The following is a 22757-nucleotide window of genomic DNA, read 5'->3' on the forward strand; positions in this document are numbered from 1 at the left end:
GAGTCTACTCTCCTTTTCCCATCGAGAGCGCCGCTCCAAATCATGCTTGGGACGACCGGCCCACAAAAGACATGCAGCGACGAGTAGACTCTTGAGACGGTGCCGCTGAGTCGCCTCCCCTTTCCCATTCGTGGCTCGGCTGACGCAATCACTTCGCCTGCATTCGCCGGATTCAAACTGCGGCCAGTGATACTCCTGATTGGAAAGATTCGAACTGCACGCGGCTGCGGCGGAACCCCGGGGGTATAAAACCAGCCCTGAAGCAGCGGCTGTGCGGCGGCATTTCATCGGAGGCACTGAGTTGAGAAGTGCCTTTGTGCGCGCCATGTAACGCTCTTGCTACCTTTGTATATATTGTATATGAATGCAGCTTAAAATCACCGTCTGCTCGACAACTTCATCGCTCTCCTCTGCGCCGTGTCGATGGCGGACTGAGCAGGGCAACGTCGCAACATCTATGCATCTGTATTGTTAACCTGTGGCTTTTGTATCGATGTTGTACAACGCGCCCCTTATGTAACACCCCCCTGTGGGGTCTTTAAGGAAATAAACTGAAATGAATCGAACAGTGGTGACTGAGCTAGAATGGCCCAGTCACAACAGTGTGTGTGTGTGTTCGGGGGGGGGGGGGGCGTGGAGAGGGTATCGGTCGCAGTCGAGGGCCGCAGGGCACCAAGTCGCTGCCGGTACTTGGCAGCCGTTACATCAGCGTAGAACTGCTTTGCCGTGCTTTGTGTACTCGAGAACAAAGTTTGTAGATGCGTTTTTTGGAGGCGTGATAGCTTGCACTGACGTCACTGTATTGCCGTGCTGGTGGGTTGGTAGCACAGTGGAAATCTGCAGCTCTTATCTCGAGCAACGCGGGATGAAGCTGACAGCGATCGATCAAAAAGTGCGGTGACGTCGTTATGTACAATCCACATGTTTTACGAGACGTTCCAAGATGCGAGCTTAAGCGACAATCCCGGCGTCTGGCGTTGGCGTTCATTAATTCAAAACAATTCGTTCACGAGGCCTCTCACAGTGCGAGCTTAAACTCGGCGGTATAGTTGCTAGCGAGGGGTGGTCGCCCCGCCTGTAAACAGTAGTGAAGGTAGGGGAATAACAACCACCGAAATTTACCATCATCGTCAGCACCCTCATTACACGGTGGCATAAACGAGAAGCGGCGAATCGGGTTGCCACTCGAAAGTAAAGCCATTCGAAAGCAAAACGCTCCTCCAGCGGCAAGATGACAGAGCTCATCGACAAAATAAGCGAGGCAAAACAAGGCGCCGCACGCGTTGAACTGGATATTATGATGTCCGATTCACAACTCACAAACATGCTCAGGTGTACTCGGATATTTTATTTCCATTGCTGGGGCAAATTCCACCGCCGCACCTGCACGCCGTAGTGCACGGTGGGGCTATATGCTCACTTGTAAATGGCACTACACGAGACCATATCGCTAGCGAACCTGAGCAAAATGTTTCAAAACGGCAACCTAATAAAACCATATAGGCGCACGTACATCAGCCAAACTGTCGCTTGAATACGCACAGCGAACGTTACGAACCACGCAGTCGTTTTTACGCGAGTTACGCAAATTAACTGCGACTGTTGAAATGAGCGGTTCGGCTCACGAAACGACTACACAGCGTGACATGCGTCTACGGAAACTTCTGAAGACCGAAAAAGAGGGACTTCAGTACGCCTAGTTCGTGCGTTGTTAGCAGCCTCCACCGCCTCTCCCCTAAAAAAATTGGAAGGAAGCAAGCCCAATGAAGCCGCCACGCGTTCACAGGCCGCGTCAACAAAAATAACTGCGGCAGTCAACAGTCCCATCAGAGAAGAGCCACTGCAGCCCCGTTTCCCGCCGGGCCCTCACCCCCTCCTTTTTCCCTTTTCACCGTGACCCCTTTGCGAGCGACCGCCGAAAAACGCTCACAGCGCCAAACAGGGACCAGGAAAGGAGGGAGGTGCAGTTTTCGTTGTCTAATTTTACCATGCTTGACAGTTAAAGGAGCCATGAAGAGAAAATACAACTTTGTTTAATTTGAAAGAACTAGGATTCAGTATCTCACTCAGCTCCATTAGAGCCAGAAAAGATGTTTTTTAACGAAAAAAAAGCAAGAAGTATTTAAAAACTATCAAATTTTGCGCCACAGTGACGTGTTATGAGCAAGAATGACGTCATACGGGCCAACAATAAAACATAATTTTCAGTGCGCTAACTGCACGTTAGCATTCAAGTGATGCGGTGAAATGGAACTAGAGGCCCCATTACAGACGTCCAGTCATATGTCGTCGAGACAGGTCAGTTACGCGGCCGCCAATTGCCCAAACAAGGTTCCGTGACGTCATAGAAAAGTTGCGGGAAATCGGCTAGGGGGTCGCGACTGCTTCAAACGTTTTCTTTCATATCTCCGTTATTTGTTCGAAGATTGCGATGATATTGGTATCATTGTTATCGGGACTAAGCAGTCTTTCTAATAAACCCAACTTGTATTTTCTCTTCATGGCTCCTTTAAGCTGCACAGCGGCACCGTTAAATGTTTGCGACTCGTACACGCGCGTCCGGACTCGAGCTCGTGATAAAACTTGTTTGCACTACTGTACTCAGGAGTGCATATACTCATGAATACACAGTACTCATGAGTACACAGTATTCATGAGTATTGTACTCATGAGTGCTGTGTACTCATGAGTGCTGTGTGCTCATGAGTACTGTATACTCATAGGTACTGTGTACTCATGAGTACTGTGTACTCATGAGTACTCATACTCATTACTATTCAAACTCATGATGCTTATACTCATGAATACTGTACTCATGAGTACTCATACTCATGAGTAGTGTACTCATGAGTACTGTACTCACGAGTAGTGGACTTACCCCTGTACTCACTCGTCATCGTACTCACTCTTTTTTTCTGGGTGTGTGATCACTGATCATCGTACTTTGAGTACAAATGAGTACAAATGATTGACTCAAGAGTGAGTACGCCGAGCTATGCTTAGAGGTGTTGCAGTTAAAGGCACATCATGTTTGCCCAGAAAAATGGAGAAATCTTACTCATCGCCACCAACTGCAAGGTGGATCGGGGGCCCGATCCCTACCGGGAAAGCAGAGCCAACGCGGCGAAGCTCGTTCCTGCCGTCCTCCCCCTAACTCCAAAGTGCTATATCTCGATTCTGTTACCTAAATCATTGGAGCAGCATTGTAGTTGCCTATACTTTCTTACTTGAAGTTTTATTACAGCGAAAAGCTTATCGAACCATTGTTAGGGTGCATGCTCACGGCTTGTATTCACGTATTCCATTTACATGTGAGCCCAACAAAACAGGCGCTGTATATTCTACATTGGTGCTTGCGTAATCCGTATTTTTCGTTTCATTTTCTCAACTGTTGACTCCGACCGCTCTGTGCCCACAAAATACATAAAAAGACGCATACAGGAATAAGCATTTTATATTTTTAGAGAAGGACGTAGCCTCGTTTTTTAATGTTGCGAATAGCCTGCGCTCAGCGAATGAATCTATTGGTGTATGTTCACCTACATTTTAGATTTATTTGCGCGTTTTCTTTAGCCTGAAGAAAAGCACCAGTCTTCGGTGAACCCCTCAGCATGTTTTTATCCTAGGCTTCTCCAATGCTAGTGTTCTGCGTATTACTATTGTACTTTGTACAGTAAGCAATCTTGACAACTCAAGGAAGAAAAAGCTGATCTAATAATTTACATTTGATAGAGGTCAAGACATCGTCGCTTGCATACAGAGGGCGTCCATAAAATATCATGCAGTAAACAAAATCCCTTGCAACAAATGGTCAACTATATAGCAAAGGGGAAATGTGGTACGTGATTTATTAGCTTCAAATAGACGCGCATTTCGTGCTCAAAGAAAGTAGAAAAAACATGCCTGCCCGGCGGTATCCGAACCCACAACCTCCAAAATGTGCGTCTGATGCGATGACCACTACGCTACCGGTGGGGCTGTTCTTCCCTCCACTTTCTATGGTATTTTTTTGTTAATGTATGAGATTCCTGTGGTTGGGGGTGGTAGCCAGCGCTACTCGGACAATTCGGGGTGAACGGGCCAATCCTTTTAATCCCCGGGCCGTGACTCGAGCCGCTACGACACCGCTCTCTCTCTCCACGCGAACCAGTTCGATTGAAGCCCTCATTATCATCTGACGTGCGCTCTCCGCTCTCTCTTGACGGCTTGGCAGCCGCAGGACCTCGAGGTCCATTACATGGTGCCAGAAACGCGGGATCTTAAGACAATTCCAACCTCATCGACGCACGGAGCCGCGCAAGCCAGTGAACCGACGCTACACCTGCGACCTTGGCCCCAGAATCCCCAGCCGCCAGCTGACCGCTATGCAACGGCTACTCCGACGTCGGCAGAGCCTCCGCTCACAACTGGACGGCATAATAACCGAAGCAGAAGAGGCACTGCGAGGGCAACCTGGACTTTCGGCGTCCAAGGTGAGCGCTCTGCTTGAACGAATCGAAGTGCTCCACCAGCAGATAAAGAAACAGGACGACCTCATGTTTGAGGAGACACCAGGCAGCCTACTCGAAAGCCAGACATCGGACGCGGGCAAATATGGGGACAAGGTCGTGAACACGGCAGCGGCCCTGCGCTTCAGGTTGCAAGATGCGCTGGCATCCAGACCTACGCGACCGCCGGATTACCAGACACCGATCCCTAGCAAGGTTAAGTTGCCTCAGCTTGACCTCATAAAGGTTGACGGAAACAGGAAAAACTGGGTGCAGTTCGCGTCGGCAGTGCATAACGATGATGACCTGAGCACTGCAGACAAATTTACCTATTTGAACACCCTCCTGACCGGAGCTGCCGCATCGGCCATCTCTGGACTCCAGGCCAGCGAGGAGTGTTACAAAGACGTCATCGACATCCTAAAGAAGCGCTTCGGTGACGAAAGGCTCATCATTCAAGATCACCTCAGAGGCCTTCTGGACTTGAAATCAGTTTCGTCGTCTTCGAACGTTCATCAACTTCGACGGCTATACGACGAGGTTCAAGTACACGTACGAAGTTTGAAGGCACTTGGCATTAGTACTGGTAATTACTGTCTAATGCTACGGGAGATTCTCCTCAGAGTACTGCCTTGCGACATGGTTCCGAAGTTTTACGAGTGCTTTAGCCCACCGACACCTTCAACAACGGCATCCACCTCAACTGAAGTAATAAGGGACCGTCAAAACCAGACAAAAGAGCCCGAACAAGAGCTTCAGCAGCTTCTCCAATTCATCGACCATCAATTTCAGTGTCGGGAAGCCGTGGAGCACCATACAGGAGTAAGGACCTCAGACGTCGCTGTGACCCCAGAAGAGCCACCTAGAAAGCAGCAACACTGTGACGTACATAGCATGTCGGCTCTACACCTTTCAGCGAACAACACTCAGCGGTGCCTGTTCTGCCAGTCCAGAAAGCATCGTTCAGAGGTCTGCAACTTCGATCAATGGAACCTCACGCGAAAAACACAGCTGCTCACAAAGGACGCTCGATGCTTCCGATGTCTGAAAAAAGGCCACTTGTCTAAGGACTGCCCAGTTCGACTACGGTGCGGCAAGTGTGCTCGAAAGCATGCAACTACCATGTGCACGGCAGACGCCCAGAGCAGCCGCAACGTTGCCTTTACACCGGTCAGCCTGGTTTCTCGGCAGACTGGCCCGACGGTCCTCCTCCAAACTTTGACAGCAACAGCGGCGGGCTCCGCATCCTCGGGACGCCACCGAATTCTATTCGATGGCGGAAGCCCACGTAGTTTCATCACTGCAGAAGTGTACAAGAACCTAGGATGCGAGTTTTTAGGAGAGGAAACTGTGACTGTGGAGGTCTTCGGAGGGCAGAAAACAAAAAGAACCATCAGAAGAGTGCGGGGCTTCATCGTTTCCGCAATGACAGAAAAGCCTGTGCCGATTGAAGCGCTTGAAATAGACGAAATATGCAACGACCATATTCCCACACCAGACTACCAAGTCATCAAGACAATGGAAGGAATGCACTTGGACGGCCGGGCAATCTGCGCACAACAATACTGCGAAACCAAAATATCGATAATGATTGGATCCGATCACTACTGGGATCTTGTGACAGGCAACGTAAAGGCCGTGAACACTACGCTCAAAGCCGTCGAAACCTTGCTAGGCTGGACTGTTCAGGGACCTTTGCCATTAGGAGAAAGCGTTACGGACTGTGCCAATGCTATCGTGCTCCGAGCGGGCGTGGAAGACAACAAGGATTCGAAGTCTCTGAATCGTTACTCGGCCTTTGGAAACATCGGCGTAAAAGGCAAGGCCCCACAAACCTCAGAGACTGAACTGGTGAGGACAAAGTTTGAAAAAGCATTTGAACAGACGAACGAGCGAGAAGGGGTTTTCCCGTGGAAACCAAGCCTTGACCTAGGGCATAACCTTGATGCTGCGACGGTGCGGCTCCACAGGTCAACGAAAAAACTACGAAAAGGTGTCGATCTTGGGAGGAGGTGCGACGCAACAACTGGTGCCCACCTGAAAGAAGGAACAAAGGAAGAACTTAACATCACCTGTGATCCAGCACGCCCCCGCACTGGTCCACCATGGGGGAGTACGACATATCCTGACCCAAGTTCTCAAGCGGTTCCGGATACCACTCCTCGATTAGTAACAGGGACATTCGACGACGCTTTGTCTGCAGTCAATAGCTCCGCTCGCAAAAACCGTTCTACTCTGGCCCACTTACGTCATCTGTCGGCGGGGGAGAATGTTGGAACTTCTTCCTCTTCTACGCGGTAGCAGACGACGCTGCATCATCATCTTCACCAGTACGGACCGAGCAATGACACGCGCTCGCGCTCCACGCGAACCAGTTGTATTGAAGCCCTCATTATCATCTGACGTGCGCTCTCCGCTCTCTTGACGGCTTGGCAGCCGGAGCACCTCGAGGTCCATTATATATATATATATATATATATATATATATATATATATATACAGAAAGATAGGTCGGCAGTCTACAATGCCAACGGAGGCATAGGGGTGTGGTTAGGCTCTTTTCTCTTTCACTACGGTTAATTAAGTAAACATTTTATTTTAATATACAGAAGAAAGAAAGAAAAAAAACACGCGCCCAGAGTGGGGACCAAACCCACGCCTTTCGATTACATGTCGAATGCCTTACCAATTCGGCTATCTGGGCGACTGTGTTCTCCTTCACTTTCTGGGCTAATTACATATACTAGAAGTGTATCTGACTCTTGAGGGTGGTAGCCAGCGCCACTCTGACTACACGGGGAGAAGGGGACCTTCTTTTCAACCCCCGGGGCGTGACTCGAACGTCTACAGCCTGTCATGAGCGGGTTACTGGCGGGAAGCCCTCTTATGCTACCTAGGCATCAAGGCTGCCAGAACCGAGACCCTCGCTAGGCTTTCGCAGAATAATATAGTAAGGAAATGAGGGGCTCGTTGAGGAAATACAGAAAGATAGGTCGGCAGTCTACAATGCCAAAGGAGGCATAGGGGTGTGGTTAGGCTCTTTTCTTTTTCACTACGGTTAATTTTGTAAACATTTTTTTAATATACAGAAGAAAGAAAGAAAAAAAAACACGCGCCCAGAGGTGGGACCGAACCCACGCCTTTCGATTACATGTCGAATGCCTTACCAATTCGGCTATCTGGGCGACTGTGTTCTCCTTCACTTTCTGGGCTAATTACATATACTAGAAGTGTATCTGACTCTTGAGGGTGGTAGCCAGCGCCACTCTGACTACACGAGGAGAAGGGGACCTTCTTTTCAACTCCCGGGGCGTGACTCGAACGTCTACAGCCTGTCGTGAGCGGGTTACTGGCGGGAAGCCCTCTTATGCTACCTAGGCATGACTAAGCAATATATATATATATATATATATATATATATATATATATATATATATACTGCTTAGTCATGACGGAACTGTCATGAACAGTACTACACCTATGTGTTTTCTGAATTCGCGAAATCAGGCCCCCTTCTTTGTGCTTCCAAATTGACGTGCCTGGAAGCACGCACCATAGCAAAAAAAGCGTGTATTCACAAATCACGTGAAGAACCGATTCAATAGCGTTATATTAGATATATACGGTGACATTACGCGTGACGTCTTAAGCCTCAGGGTATGTCACATTACATATGTATGATAAGAAGGAGTCATGCCATATCATATGTAATCATGTGCACAACAAGAAAAAACTTTGCCATCACGTAAGCAGCAATTCAACAGCATTTATTTCATACCTATGATGTGATTACTCGTGGTATAATAAACCTTATAACTCGCATAAATAATTCATGATGAATAGGTGTGATACGAGTTATTAGGTAACGTGTTCACAATAACAGTCTTTTTCCGCACATCACGAAAACAAGCAATTCAACAGCAATTCCATACTTTGGATTGTCTGCGTAATCAGAGGTATACCAAACAATCAATACCCAGAGTACTGCATGCACGCAGTGGAGTATTAGGCAGCGCTTTAAAATCATTATTATATTATGCTTACCCATGATTTTCTGTAATTGACGCAGCCAAACCGTCATTCCTTTCGTTTGAGCGACTGTTGTCGGCTTTCTTTGTTTATTAGATCCTCTGCGTTCAACAATAAATACCTATTTGTCACAAAAACGAAAATGTAGAATTTCAGGCACTTAATTAAAACGTGAGTTCTGGGACGCATCACCGTAAGCGTCCATAAATTATCTGATACCTCATAACCCTGCATCATCACCATCATCCTCAGCATCATCAGACCGGTTGTGTCAGCTGCAGGGCGAACGCCATCCCCAAGGATCTCCAGCCACGTCTATCCAGCGATAGCTGTGTCCAACTGCATGCCACCCACGAGGTAGTCTGACTGAGCCCACGGTTATGGGGATGGCGACGGCTGTCCCATAGCAAGGACGAGCATCGGGGAACGCCGTGCCGCTCTAAGCGGGCTCCAAGCGTGTTCTGTGCGCAATTGGGCTGATACTGTTGGTGAAGACGATGATGATGGTGTCGCTACGAGGACCCCTACTTGCTTGCTGCGCGTTACAAAGAAGCCAGAACACATTCTTTACCCTGCGCGGTTAAAAAGGCGAAGGTTTGACAGTGTACAGAAACACCAGAGAATACAAAGCGGCCGGTGAATGCAGGTAGGAGGAGGAACTTTGAGGGAATAGTTAGAAATATGGGCACGTAGGTACAGTATCTGTCCGTAGTCGGGGAGAGTTGAGTTGGCAGTTCGCGGTCGTTAATGGCAGGGGTTGCTTACACGGTGTAGTCGACATCGGCGGCTAGGTAGCGTCCGGTATGGTGGGCGACGCTAGGCGTGCGGTGGCGGATGCGTGGGTGCCAGTGGCCTGGCTCCACCTATGGTTGATGTGGTGAAGAGCGGGAAGACACAGAGCGGGAAGACGCAGACACAGCGGGAAGACACAGAAGCAGTCACTGTGCAGTGTCAAGTGAGTTGAATGCCTGCTTGAGCGGGCTCTGTCGTAAAGATATGACACCATCGCTATCTGCACAACTTTCACACCCACAGTGGGAGGCGGCATCGCGGAGCCCTGCAATGAGAAGCTAGCTGCGCTTAAACCGCCGCGGCGTCGGATTGCCGTCCCGTGAGGCAGTTTCTTTTTGTCTGTTTCTCGTAGTCGGACAGCTGAGCTCCTTTTCGAAGACGCACCTGGAATGGAGAAGCACTCGATGTTCGGGGGCAAGTTCGAGATGCGTGCCTTGATGGCATGGGGACATGTGGTGCTGCTTTCGGAGATGTTTCTTGCTCAAGCCATACTATATCGCAGCCAGGGTGTGAGGATTGCCTATGGCAAACTGATGTGATTCGAGAGAAACTTCGATACCCGGAGTCCTCGAACGGTAGGCAGCGATGACTCTTTGTACTTCCGAAGGAAGCCGAGCGGGGTCCGGGACACGAAAAAGTTAGTTTGAGGGCACTGTGTTTCCGCCAAAACCAAGGACTGCTTTGCCCCAGGCGAGCTGCGTGACATACCTCCACAGGGAAAGAAGCGAACGTCTTTCAGGCCTCTGATAAGAGAATGCTTCAAGTTATTTTAATGTTCATTATCTTCTTAAAGACCTAAAACGTTCCAGATATCTGGGAGTATGCCGGGTGAGGTGCCGGGTGAAGTTACTGGTGCAGAAAAAGTCTTGTGAATAACAACTTTCTGCGGGATGATCATGTTGCTCACATTTGACACACGTTATTATGGCGCAACAGGAATATTACCATGCCTGAACCACTCGCACTTAAAACATCTGCGCGGGTTTAGTATGCACGGTTAGGCAGAGCAACGAATCAAGCCTGCATTTTGCATTTATGTTTTCAGGAATTGTGACCCAATCGAACCTTAAGATGATATGCTTAGGGGGCATTTACTTATTATCTCAGCTTATATTTGACGCCCCTTACAGACGTGACACCCTGATCGTTTAGGCCTTCGAAAAGTTCGGCGTTCGTTTCCATCACCAGATATCACTCAGATATTACACGCTAAGAACTGTTCACGTTGCGGTGACGTATGACCTTGATGCCGAGACATGCCATGCTGGTTTGGGTGAGGAGACTCGCTGCTTGGTGCTGAGTGTTGACGTCTGTTAAGGATTCACCGGTGCTACGTTTTCAGCATGGTATGGTTAGCCATGAAATCGGCTTTCATTCGTCAACAGTTCTATGGTCATGAAACTAGAAAAGGAGTAGTTGACAGGGCCTAAATGAAGCTTCTGTGCAAGCCCTTTTGCGGGACCGATCATGTTTCAGCAGATAAAATTCAGCATACACCATTTCCTAAACGAAGAGAACTAGGGTACTCTATCCACTGAATTTACCATGGTGGTCAGTGAGGTCCAGGAGCTCATTGCCTGATAGACAGATAAGGAGCCGCAAGACCAAGATCTCGACGGCCGTCATTCGTGGTTTTTTAAGAGCGAATGCTCTTTATAAGCGACCCCAAACCATCCACCGCCGGCGTCGGCGGCGGCGGCGTCCGCAGTGCTCTTTAAAGAAGAAACAGCATCCGGCGCCAGGTTTCGATCCGAGGACTTTGCGGGCCGCAGCCCGACGCTCTACCGCATAAGCCACGGACGCGACGCTGATAATGTCAGTAACGTGCCTTATATCTTTAACGCATTCAAACTACGTCGTCAGCGGCGTGCGTTGGCGACTCAGCGGCGTTATAGCGGCTTGATAACTGCGTGGTGTACACGTGATACTACAAACCCGATGGAAGAGATGGAAGAGAAGGCGGCGAGGCGGTGGGCTGCCGGGGCCGAGCGCAAGCGCCGCAAGCGGGCCGACAACCGTGCATTCGCACTTTCACATTCTCCCCCTCGGGGAAATGCGGGGGAATTTTTTACCTTTACCCTGTAAACACCTTTCTGCGATTGGTTACAGCTTATATTTGGGAGCTAGAGGTTCGCGGTGTCGACAATACTCTCACCTTCAATACACTAGGTGCCCCATCCGAGGCATTACCCAGAAAAAACGTGTTCAATAGGCATAAAAATATTGAAATCAATTACTGTGCAGTGCATATAAAACTGGTTGGAGTCAACTACAAAATGATTGCCCGGATGATGGCTCCGTTTAAGCATCGCAATATTTCACTAAATGTGTAAATCTATGTCAAAAACAAGAAATCTATTTTTAAAAATGTATTGATGCACACGAATCCAATATTTAACATATTTTCCCCAGGAAATACGCCATGGTTAAAATGATGTTTTTCAAAGAGCAACGGTCCAAGGGATACAACTGGATGAACTCTACGATTACACGACGTAAGTACGCAGCAAGGAACGTGTCACTGCCATTTACACTTTTTTTCTAATAAAACTGCACAAACCTTTCAAAGTTGTACCCACTCACTACACCACATTGCGAAAGGTAATGCTGTCGATTACCTTATATTTGTAGTCAAAATACCAGAAAGTGCCACGTTGGTGCTGCCAAGAAACGTCCCGGTGAAGACCACGGGATGATGTGACGGGATGATGATGTGGGAACACAAAAAAAACGCCTGTTGGTAGAAAACATATTAGTAATAAAATCTGATAAGAAAACGGACGACATATTCAGTGCAGGCATACGTCATGCGTTGTCTTTCCAGATTTGTTATTACGAATACATTTTCTACCAACAGGCATTTTTATTTGGTTTCTCCAACTGTAACATCTGCCACTGATATTTACGCAACATGTAGTACTATAGTATGCTCGGCTATGTACAGTTACGTGGATACGTAAAATTTCTAACATCTTCCCGTGGACTTCACTAGGACATTTCTTCGCAGCAATAACGTCACTTTGTCCGTTATTTTGACTAAGAAAATAAGGGTAATCAAGCAGCATTATCTTTCGCAATGTGGAACGATGAATGCATGTACCCACCACGGTGGCTCAGTGGCTAAGGCGTGCTGCTGAGCATGAGGACGCGGGTTCGATTCTCGGCCGCGGCGGCCGCTTTTCTGACGGTGGCGAAAAGCAAAAATGCCCGTGTGTACGATATTTCGGCGGAAGTAAAGATCCCCATGCGGTCAAAATTAATCCGGAGCCCTCTACTGCGGCGCGCCTCATCGCCTGTGTTGCGTCGGCCCTCTAAACCCTACAACCAATCAATCGATCTATCCAATGCATGTGTGGCTGTGGGCATTGAGCGGGTCAGCCGGAATTATCAAAATGAAGAAATAAGAGGCCTTGAGCACAAAGAGCATTCGTCTTTTCTCAGTGCTAAATTCATAACTGTGTGCTTACTGTTGATTTCCATCATAGCGGCAGCACCGTAAAAGACAAAAGACTAAGGACTAATTGAAAGGGCATCACAGGCATGGTCCTGATTCACAAGTCATTCGTGGGCCTCCTCGATTGTCAGTCCTGGATCGCCCACGGACCGCCCTAGACGCAATACGGCGCTCAGTTTTCCCATGTATTCTAATCCAGTCACAATGCTATGGTCGGCCCGCCCGCGCACCGTGCCGGACTAGTAAACTGAGGAGGCCTTCTGTCACAGCAAAATAGGTATTTGGTCGTCACGGAAAACTGAAGATAACAAGTATCTAGTTAGGAGTCGAGAGATTTCACGACCAAATCGAAACCTTGCAGTGTAACTTCCGCAAACCAGGCCTTTGAAGGCAAAGCGTCGGCATCCCTGAGTTTGAACGCAAGGTGGGTGCGACTGGTGACTGACATTACACCATGGTACAAGACGCAGCTCTGGCACAAGCTGAACTCACGGTCTGTCAGCCGGGCACACTGTGATTGGTTTTTCTGCCATAAGTAAAGAGGTTGCTGTTCATTAGATATCTGTGTGGACTATATAGATGCTTCCTCGACAAGTGTTATTCCGGAAATGATCAGCCAGCACCTCGGAATGCTGCAATGTAACCACCAAAGACAGCATTGTACAAGCCAGGATAGGCCCCCGCGTATTATACGTTATTGCAGAATATACATTTACAAGGCCGTACCTTTCAGGAGGCCGTACAGGTGTATCATCTTCCTGCTCTAGTACGAATCCAAAACGGGTACGCTACCTTTCCGAAACGGCTCACCGCCCGATTTCTGTTAGCGCACCTCTTACAGTGGATACTGAAAATACGAACCACGCGAGCTCGGAAGGTGCGGGAGAAACGCCTCCCGCTTGAGCGTTGCAGTAACGCGGAGGGTGTTTAGCCACTCCGCACTCATCCACTCGTCATTTCCTGGTCATCTGTACAAAACTTGGTCCCCGTCAGTGCCCGCACGCTTAGCCCCTTCATTGTGCAGCCGATACCACAGGAGATACGGGGATTGCTAATTCCTTAGGTATCGCGAATACGTGTCCACGGATTAATTTTATAACGAACCCCCCACAGGAGTACGCAAGCACCAAAAAAATCAAGAAAATGCTGAGAAAAAACAAGGCCCAATCCCACAGAAGGGGTATACTAGGATTCGGAGAGGAAGACTAGAGGGAAAAGGGAGAGGGGGATGAGGGTCAGGCTAAGTTCCTGAAACGGGCCTCAGCTTCATCTAACCGTGGGCAGGGTCTGACGACACCTCACGCCTATCGACACGAGTCCCAGGCTATGATCCTGGAGGTACACGCCTCTGCAACGCGCTAGCAGCCACTCTAGACTAAAGAACGAGAACCAGGTGGACTACCACATTGGAACGTTCGAGCTTCGACCGACGGTGGTTCCAGAGCTGGTTTTCACTTGTTTTCCGAACGAATCACCGCCCGGTCACGCTGTTTCCTCGTGACAGAGTCACGATCGCACCCTATTTTAGTAACTTCTGCAGTAAAATCCCTCAGAGTATGATTGGTGAAAACGTGTTATGAGCGTATCACACATCCGGCATGCCACCGTACAAACAGGTTATGCGAGCAAGCAGGTTGGTGAGTAGATTCGGATAGTCGAGACATATTGAAGCTGTCACGCGAACAATTATGTCGTCTTGTGCCCGGAAATTCCTCGTTACGACCGCTATGATGGTTGGTGTTTAATGCGCAAGGCTGACACAGGTAAAGAGCGCCAAAAAGAGGTCAGTTACGACCACGGTGCAAACATAAATACTAAATTATGCCAATACAAACAAAAATAAATGAAACAAAACGCAATCAAGGCGGCAGAGGAAAGTCATTGTTACGAGAACGTCATTACGTTATGCCTAACCGACATACACGAAGACTAGGTATGTAGCCAAAGTGACAACGGCGATATACACTCAGTGATATCACATTGTTACTAATTCTGCAGGTTTTCGTTTTCTATCAGCTCGCCCTGCAACCATTGCGAACGAGAAGTTACATCTAATACTCAAAAATAGAGGACGAATAGTAAAAGTGGAGTTCACGAACGAAGCCTGGGACCATAGAAAGATGCAAAGCCCTGTTCAAGCGCTGTTGATACATTTTTGCTGGGATGCGTTTTAAAAAAATTGTGTGGAGGGTATCATCTGCCAGAACCCACTTGAGTAATCACTCGTTGCGTTTAATGGTGCAAATCTGGTGCATGACGAGCCAGAAATACAAATTCAACCTTAGTTGCAAACGGTAATGCTTACGCGCCAGTCGGTACAGTGCTCATGGAAAGAAACACGCGAAAACGCAGGAGAAAAGCAGGGGATAAACAAACAAAGCCTATCAAACGGAAAATTAGGTCAATGCTTCCACATCACGTAGTGGGTGCGTAATGCTTGCATTTCTTAAAACGGCCATCAGCAGTTTAAATTTTTAGCAGACAGTAACCTTATTCTTGTCACGAGCTGAATGTAATTATTGCTTATTTAAATGGAGGATAGTGCACCCGGGAACTCCTTAGGAAGGTAGAATGGCGCTTTTTATGGGGTGCAGAGCCTTGCGAACGAGGTCGCAGAATAACAGGGGGAACTCCCAATACTGGGCTTTGCTCGCACATGAATTGGTTTAATGCTTAGGCAATTACATATTGTAAGCTATGACTAAGGCAGACATTAGCAGCCGTATGTGGACATTCTCCTCAGTGGCTATGTGCCAGATGCTATGTGCCACCAGCCTCGCTCGCCGCGCCCATCGTCGTCCACGCTATCATCATCGGGATGTTCTGGAATCTCTGCGCTCGACCTGAGCTCGCTAGCCTGTCGCTCTCTGCGGGATTAGTTTAATAAACCGGTGCCCGACGACTCCTGGCCTGTGCCTCACAATATCAATAACGTTTATGTCTCCACTTCAGATTCTGAAACATGATAACGAAGCCACGATGTGCTCAGCTAAACAGTCGCGACTTGTTCCGGCCGCGAAAAAAGGTTTTCGTAGACAAACCTACAATTTCTTCACGGCTTCCCTGATGAAGTAGGGACACTACTTCCCTATATAGATATAGCTGAGAATTCAAAACGCACCGATTGTAAGAACGAATGCAGTTGCAGTGCCGGCTTGGTAATGAAATCTGCAAACTGTCGTTTTCGCTTATAACTAGGTTCCCAAATAGTATAAACTGTGTGAGTTTTCCTATACCCTTGCAGCATTCCTACCGGCAGAAAACGTTGATTACATTATAAAAGTTTCCCATAAAAGTAACATGTAAGTTTCAAATTCAAGGTTGATATTTTTATTTCGCGAATTCATGTACTGCAGGCTACAGTTTTTACGGGCTCCCACCTCCAAACTGGCGCTTTTTGTACGTGAGGCGCACCTGTGCTGTTGTTCAAGTGCTGTCAGAGAGTCCTGAAAGAACCGGTAAGTACTTAAAAAAGGTGCAATCATTTGTTTTGGAAAACACAAAAACACAAGAATCGATTAAAACACTGCGGTCGAACATTACTTGTGATAGTAGACTTAGCGAAGAATATTCGGCTCATAATACCTAAGAACAAAACCAACGCAAACCAATTTTGCATCTCATGCTGACATACCATGTCCATGTAAGTAGAAAAATTCAGAGATGCACCCTACAAGAGAAAGCTTCTTGAAAAATAATCAGCCTACTCGACTAGCAGTCCCGCTTTTGTGATAGAGCTAAGCAAAAACGCCTGTGTGTACGAGATTTCGGCGCACGTTAAAGATTCCCAGGTGGTCAATATTAACTGGAGCCCTCCACTACGGTGCGCCTCATCACCTGTATTGGGTCGGCGCCTTGAACCCTACAATAAATCAATCAATCAATCAATCAATCAATCAATCAATCGATTTCCAGTCCTTCATCGTCCAGGCGCTGCCGAAGACGAAGTCCGGGGTCGATATATGTGGTTATTCCTACAAGATAACCGGTCTGAAGGCAGTAGGTGGGCTGCCGACTCCCATTCAGGACGGATAAATCAATAGTTCTCACTGTAGACAAGGACCTACAAATTTAGTAGTCGGAAAAAGGTTCTTTTTAAAAGCGCAGCGATACAAGCGCCAGGCGATTGACCGAAAATTCTTTACTTTTCCCGTGCAAAATATTACAATAGGAATTCCGGCGTTGGATTGGATTAGCTGCAATAAAGTCATCATCATAATCAGCCTGTCTACGGCCACTCCAGGGCAAAGGCCTCTCCCATAGATCTCCAATTATCCCAGTCGCGTGCTAACTGCAACCATTTTATCCCCGCAACCTTCTTGATCTCACCTCCCCACTTAACATTCTGCCGCCACCTGCCACGCTTGCCTTCTCTAGGGATCCACTGTGTTAACCTTAATGGCCAGCGGATATGTTGCGTTCGCATTACCTGCCCTGCCCAATCCCATTGCTTCTTCTTAATTTCGACTAATAGCTCCTAAACACGCGTTCGTTCCCTGGCCCACTCCGCTCTCTTCCTGTTGCTTAATGTTACACCTGTCATCTTCCGTTCCATTGCCCGCTGAGTCGTTCTCAATTTAAGTTGAACCCTCTTAGTGAGCCTCCAATTTTCTGCCCGGTAGGTGAGTGCCGGTAAGACGCAGTTGTGATACACTTTCTTCTTCAAGGACAATGGTAGGCTGCCATTTCTTATCTGAGAATGCCTGCCGAATGCACTCAACCCCATTTTATTGCTTCTAATTGTCTCTGGCTCATGGCGGCATCCGGGGTGAGTACTTGGTCTAGTAACTATATTTGCTAGCCACTTCCCCTGCCACGTCACCTATTCCAAGCCGCTGGGCGCTCCCGTGGTAATTACTTACCAAGGTAACATCATCAGCAAGTCTGGGGTTACTGAGGTATTATCGCTTAACCCTTACGCCCACCTGTTTTCAATCAAATGTTTTAATACCTCTTCTAGACGTGCGTGCTGTGAACAACATAGAGGGATTGTCCCCTTGTCTGACGCCATTCTTTATGGGTATTTACTGCTCTCCTTATTAAGGACGATGGTAGCTGTGGACCCATAGTAGATATTCTCTAGTATTCTTACGTAATGCTCGTCTACTCCCGGATTCCGCAATGCCTGAACGACTGCCGAGGTTTCGACCGAGTCAGATGCTTCATTATATTCTATCATGTGTATATATAGCGGTTGAGTATCATCCGCGAATTTCTCTATTGCCTGATTGATCGCGTGACTATTGTCCATTGTTGAATAGCCTTTACGAAACCGTTTGTTCATTACGTTGACTGAAATCTGAGGTGACACAAATTCTGTTAGTGATTAAAATACCTTTCACATGGCTAACAGTAAGCTGAGTGGTCTGATTTTTCAAGTCCTTCATGTCACCCTATGGATTAGGATGAAGCTTGGATTTATACAGAATTACGGTACACTCGCGATCATTAGGCACTGCGTATAAACGTTTGCCAGTTTTTCTAGCACAATTTGACCGCCACCCTTCAAGAGGTCTGCTGTGACCTAATCCGCGCCAGGTGCTTTGCCCCCTTGCATTCTTTCAAAGCCTTCTTTGCTTATTCTGTAGTTACTGGTTAGATGCCTACTTCCTGTGAACCACTTCCTGGTTCAGTATTGACCTGGATGTCGCGGCTATTGCACATATTCCTATAGAAAGCGTCAGATACTATACCTATTTTATCCCTATGTGTGATGCATTGCCTTGCTTGTTTGTAGGTGCATACATTTGAATTTCGCCATGCCTCGACATCCTGCACTGCTTTCAGGCTGCCTCCGTTTTTTACAGCACGCTCAATCCTCTCGATATTAGGCTTCCGTATGTCAGCCGTCTTACCCTTATTTATTAACTTCGACATCTCCGATAGGTCCATTCTTTCCGTTGGGGTGGAGACTGACAGGCTTTCCCGTTTGTTACTTTAATCTTTCGTCTCCTGGGAAAGTTTACCAGTATCCTGTACAGTGACCGTACCTCCGACGTCTACTGCACACTCCATGATAACGCGTGTAAGTTTGCCGCTCGCTTCCTGTGTCGTAAACTCTGCATCCTCACTTAGAGCTGAAACGATTCACCAGCGCTATCCTGAATTCTCCAACTTCCCGTCTTACTTTTAGCTCATTGATCGGGCTTGTTGCGTACTGGCTGGTGACGATTCCTCCTCAAGACTAGCCTAATTCTAGATCTCACCACACGGTGGTCACTATACCTCACCCTTCCAAGCAAATGCTCATCCTGCCCGACGCCAGCATTATCACATAGTATGAACTCTATTTCATTTTTATGGTCCCCATTCCGGCTCCTCCACGTGCACTGCCGGCTCTCCCGTTTGCAGAAGAAGGTATTCACGATGCGTAGATTATTCCGTTCTGCGAACTCGACTAATAAGTACCCTGAGTTATACCTACAACCCAGATCATAGTTCCCAACTGCCTTGACTCCAGCCTGCTTTTTGTCTACTTTAGCCGTGAAGTCTATTATAACTACGGTATACTGTTTTTACCTTAGCAATTGCCGATTCCACATCTTCATAGAAGTGTTCAACTAGCTGGTCGTCATGCTTAACTTAGGGGCGTAGCCCCGAATTTGTACCTCTTATTGAGCCTAATCACAAGACCAGCTACTCCTCCGTTTATTATATAGCCTTCGTCTATGTTGCAATCTATCTCTTTATTGACTAGAAATCCCACTCCCAATTCTCTGCTGTCCATTTAACCACGGTAAAATAGGACGTGTCCATTTTTCGGCAGTGTAAAGGCTTCACCTGTCCTCCTGACCTCACTGATGCCTATTAAATCCCAATATTCCCCTCTAATTACTGTAACAACACCGTTAGACTCGCCTCGCTTGATACAGTTCTCGTGGTAAATGTTGACACGTTCATTAGCCTAGTAATTCTTAGCCCCCCTGTTGCATCACAGTTCTGAACACCGCCGCGTTCAGTTGCTTCGCAGCCGCTGGGGAATGAGGGACGGGTGTTAATTGCGTAGTTATGGGAGGTTGTGGCCAATACTACACCAGGGTGGCCAATCCTGCTCTGGTGAAGCAGTGCGTTGCCGGTTATTATGGCTAAGACAAGGCCGCACCCCAAGCCTCCTTCAGCAATGCCATGAACACGCAGATTTTTTTATCCCCAAGGAATTTTGTAGCACTGGGATTCGAACCATGGTCTTTCAGTGGTAGCGTAGATATAAGGCATCACCCCGCAATAAAGTGTTTCTTGTGAAATTAAGTTTCACGCGCCCAAGCTACACCTGGGCTATAAGGCGCACTGTACAGGAACACTCGGTTTAATTTCGACCACCTGTGTCTTCAGAATGCCGAAATCCCGAAACACTGGGGTTCTTGTTCTCCGCCACCATGATTTATTTGTTAACGTCGACCAGATAGTATTATTATGCTTTAAAACCGCGATGAAAAACATCGGCAGTTCTTGTATCTTGTGCTCATAAATCTTATTTAATAAACCCGCATTGACAGAATACCATCCGGTGCGGCAGAATAGCTCATCGACGAAAAAACACGTTACTGAACTGCTCCTATCACAGCATCTTCACAACCACAGAACAATTTTATGCTAGATTAAGGGCTCCCGGCGATTTTTCCGCTAGAGTTCAGAGTTGTTTCGTTACTGTTGAGTGTGCAAGCGCTGACATGGATGTCTAGAGACCGCGCAGCGTCGACGTACCTTGTTGAGCTGTTCTTTCTGTAGGCTTTTCGCAAGGTCTTGACCCTCGCTTCTCTTCGTTCCTTGTGGCAAACCCGGTGCATGTTGCGTGGGACGTTTTCAACCATGATGTATTCCCTCAAGGCATGGGGGATGCGTCGTTTTTGGTTTTCGGGTCCCCCGCTTGGCTCGTAACCGAGGCTGTACAAGGTAGCGCGGCCGGTCGGGGTAAGCTTGAGTCGCTCCATTTGGCTGGCTTTTAACGTCTCGGTAAGTTCTTGCCACGTGTTGTGGATTCCTAACTGATAAAGCTTCTCTGTGGAGGTCCTGGCTGGCAATCCCGGTGCTAATTTGTAGATTTGACGAAATAAAATGTCGAGCTTCTTTATTTCAGCCATTTTTTAGCCCCAAGTAGGGGTGTCGTAGGTGATTCTGCCAATTACCATGCCCTGTAGCATTCTGATTGTGTCCATTGCTTTTAACCTGTGTTTTTGCTTGTTACTCACCTGATTATGTGGCTTAACTGGGTGACAGTTCTTTGTAGTTTCTGGAAGGTTGTAGCCCCTTCCCCGTTTTTTCGAAAACTCAGACCCAACACTGGGAGTGTATCGGCCTTTGCGATAGTAGCGCCATGAAGCGTCACCTCTAGGTCGGGGGCCTTGGCGGGGGGTCTACCTCTTGTTCGCTTCTTGAGCATGAAAATATCAGATTTTTCTGGGGCAATACACAGCCCACATCTTTTTAGATAGGTTTCCATATAGTTAACGGCTTGCTGCAGGGCGTCTGAGCACAAATTTTTATCGAGGAAGCTTGTGGAGCCGGACATGACTGCTGACCTACGAAATCTGAACTCCTCGTTTTTAAGCCGGACTTGGTAGTGAATGGTAGATGAGTAAAGCGCAATACATTACACAAAGGAAGAGTGAAGGAGGAGGGGCAATTTTTAGCCCTACGAGGATCGCTGCCGGCAGGGCTCAGTTGGTGTGAAAGCGTTCGTTATTGAGAAAAATGAATGGTTAGTAGCACGTAATATCAATTGATTGTTCAGAACCAAGCTCAATTACAGGTTCATAATTTGTGCCCTGTAGTAGAACAAAAACGAAAAAAAAAATCCAGCTGAGCCTAACCAACTTTTCGGAGATACGTGTGATTCACAGAACCATCCATTCACACGCACCGCTTTCTGCAAGGAAACAACGTAAACAGCAGAAACGACACGAACGCAAACAAACGCGACACCGCCATTATAAGTTCGCCTTCAGTGCACTTCATATATATATATATATATATATATATATATATATATATATATATATATATATATATATATATATACCGGCCGCTTGTTGGACGCCGATGCCGGAGTTAGGCGTGCCACTCATTGCATGTTTACAAAACTGCCCGGTAATATTTCCACAATACAATACCGATGAACATTAGGACGTAACGGTTGCGCATGTTTCCTTTTTTTCTTTATAGTTGCAAGCTGTAACCGAACTGTACGGAAAACTGGCACTGGTTACAATAAGTGGGCGAGGGTCGGTGCAGTCGTTCGTCATCGCAAAGAGGGAGAAGCGCCGGTGGCGGTTATTTTGAATCACTGAGAGTGGCCAAGGCTAGAGCCTCTGCATACCGCTGTTTTAGTTGTCGTGGCCGTGATGGAAAGGCTTTAGCAAAGCATCTCCGCCTGCCGGGTTCTGCTTAGTAGAGCCGCCGATATGCGATGAGCGCTCCTATTAGGTGCGCTTGCAGCAGCCTGTGAAGAAATATTTCCGCTCAAAATTCGCTTATTTCATACATGCAGCACATAGCTTGCGTAAATCAAAACACGGTGGAAATCGGTAGCCAGCGGTTAATGCCGCACTCTGGCGCTTGTAATGGAGTGAGCATCCATGTTTGTTGCCGTGAAGAGTGACAGGCAGAGGTTCGTGAAGGAGCCCGTTGCACTTCGCCTGATACCCACGCGACTGAGGGACGAAAGAGTTGGTGGGAAGGAGGAACTGCGCTGCTCAAGGGAGAAACAGTGAAAGTTGCTCCCTTTTCTACATTATTTTCTTAAAGCGTGCGTCGGACTTCCAACATAGGGCGGCGAGAGCAAAGGGTAGGCGTGTTAACTAAGCGACTCCCCATCAGATCGCACGGTCAACGACCGCCACCGTGATGCATATGAAATAGCAATCATTGACCGCCTTAATTAGCAAACATTTGACTCCCTTTCTGTCCGAACCATCAGCTCTGCAGCATGGGAGGACACGGGAATAGCGCTGGCTTTAAACCACGGCCGACTCCCACAATTGCGATCTCTGATTCGA

General features: G+C 47.7%; 1 long non-coding RNA gene across 1 annotated transcript in view; it reads left to right on the plus strand.

The window, feature by feature from the left end:
• The window catches only part of LOC144167124 (uncharacterized), an 86481-nt gene that overhangs the window by 60890 nt on the left and 2834 nt on the right, over positions 1-22757 (plus strand). Inside the window, exons 4-5 of the long non-coding RNA XR_013321851.1 lie at positions 11721-11803; positions 16119-16220. This is a non-coding gene — a long non-coding RNA (uncharacterized LOC144167124). The remainder of the gene's footprint in view (positions 1-11720; positions 11804-16118; positions 16221-22757) is intronic.

The sequence above is a fragment of the Haemaphysalis longicornis genome, unplaced genomic scaffold, assembly GCF_048455015.1.
Source record: "Haemaphysalis longicornis isolate Haplotype H1 unplaced genomic scaffold, Haemaphysalis longicornis Haplotype H1 scaffold_2, whole genome shotgun sequence".
Classification (NCBI taxonomy): domain Eukaryota; kingdom Metazoa; phylum Arthropoda; class Arachnida; order Ixodida; family Ixodidae; genus Haemaphysalis; species Haemaphysalis longicornis.